Source organism: Bison bison, unplaced genomic scaffold (genome assembly GCF_000754665.1).
Source record: "Bison bison bison isolate TAMUID 2011002044 unplaced genomic scaffold, Bison_UMD1.0 scf7180017864390, whole genome shotgun sequence".
NCBI classification, from domain to species: Eukaryota; Metazoa; Chordata; class Mammalia; order Artiodactyla; family Bovidae; genus Bison; species Bison bison.
Window position 1 is genome coordinate 7233945 of NW_011494962.1, and position 2118 is coordinate 7236062.

A 2118-nucleotide genomic window follows, 5' to 3' on the forward strand; every position below is an offset into this window, starting at 1 on the left:
TAGTTTGAAGATGAACAGAGTTCATAGCTACATTCATCTTTTTTTTAACCCCCAAAGGACTGAGGTGCAGAACTGGAGTGAGCCGTCTTTTTTTTTTCCTAGGAATTTGAATGTTTAACTGAATAAAAGCCCAAGGCCAAAAGCAAACACAAAGTTTGAGAGAAGCCATATTTCAATTTGGCAAACCCCTGGGTTCTGGTTTCTCCTTTGCACTGTCTCTTTGGACTGGGGTTTCACACAGTCCATCTGGGCTTTCCTTTGGACTAATTTCCCACTCACAGGTGACTAGGATTCTCTTTCATTTTGTAGTGCTGAAGAAATATGTAGCTTAAATAATTCCAGGAACAAGATCATTCTTACTGTTTAAAAGAAAATGTGGCCTGGTATCCTAAGAAAGAGAGTTAATATTTGTCTTTTTTGAGGGTTTTGAAATTGAACACTTTGAACCTGGCATCATTCAATTCTCTATACTGTTTTCAAGGGCTTTTTAATGTTTAGGAAAAATTCTCCAATGACTCTAAGATATTTTTCAGTTTCTTCTTTCCCTCCCTCTGCAATTATTGGCAAAGATGCCTATTTCTATTCACTTGCATACATAACTGCTTAAGGGGTAGATTAGTTTCAGGGATAATTGATCTAAGCTCTTAACTAATTTAAAATTTCTTTTCCCAAAATATATCCAAAATGTTGCATTGCTATCTCAGAAATATCAGTGTGTTGCCTAAAAATAACTATTGCGCTTCCATGAACAGACTGAAGGGATTCGGATCTTAACAAAAAGTTGCCATGATTGATTAAACAACTTTATCTTATGTTGAACTAGTGCTTGACTTACAAATTTCACTATGTTAAATAAAAAAGATTCTTAAGAAGAATGTCATTACTTTTCTTTTTTTTTGATCAGAGTATCAATGTCTTTTTAAGGGAAACACAGCCTCTGCTTTTAAAATATCACTAAATTTAGAGCCTGTAAATTTAACCCGATAAGAACAGAGGAGCTTTAATAACAGTGTTTAGTTTATTTTACCATTTTGTAAACAAATTGGAGAGAAGAATAATCCTTAAAGAGATTAATGGTGTTAGCAGTTCCCTCACAGAGTAGAAATGGCAAAATAGCCTCCTTCTAATTCAAAGGAAGCAGAAAGTGAAACCAAATAGTCTAATTTTCAATACTTCAATAAGATGAAAAGAATAAACTAAGAGGAGGCGCCAAGATTATTTTTATAATTTTTCAGAGTTTATTTTCAGTAGAATCTAAAACAAAATGAGTATCATGTTGTTAGTACTCATGTGAAAGAAAATTTTCATCACTTTAAAACAAAATCACTTCCCGAACAAAGTAGTACGCTCCACTTTCATGTTCCTCCAAGCAGCTGGGGGGAAAATGCAGTATTTTAAATGTCCTTTCCTAATTTATTTAACTGTTAAACAACCACACCAAGCTATAATCCGCTGATGATTTTTTTCATGAAAAAACGTTTTTTAAAAAGGACAATGATACCTCTAGAAAGAAATTGATATGAATTTTCATTTAGAGCGACCTAGGGTGGGTAATAAACTTAAGAAAACAAGTAGTATTGTAATAGGAGACACTTTAGTGTATATGACAGAAATCATCCCACCCCTTTCCGCCCCACCTCCCCTCAAAAATCAACACCGGCTTGACACGTTTCTTCTGAATCAATCCATAGGATCAGTGTGTCCTCAGCTTAAGTTGGGTGACAAAATTAAACTTTAAATGTTGCAATATTCTAAATGATTTTCCAAAATATTTGCTAATTTTTTACCTATATAAATATTACAACAAATTTGTTCTGTTCTTATGAATTACAAGCTAAGCAATCAACCCTTTGCCTCAACTGCCAGTTTTGTAAGTTTGCATTCCTAGATCCAATTTCTCCTTCACAATTGTACATTTGTGTTTCAGGTTTCCAGGTGTTGAACAGAATCATCAGCCACTGCTAAGAGAAAACTTATCTGAGGCCTTAAAATGATAGCATGTTTTAGGAACCTGAGCCAACCACAGCCTTAGCCATTGCTAATACATCTTGATAACAAGATTTTTGTTTTAAAAACAGTATTTAATTTTTATGTGGAAAGCATTTGTTACCTCTTCAC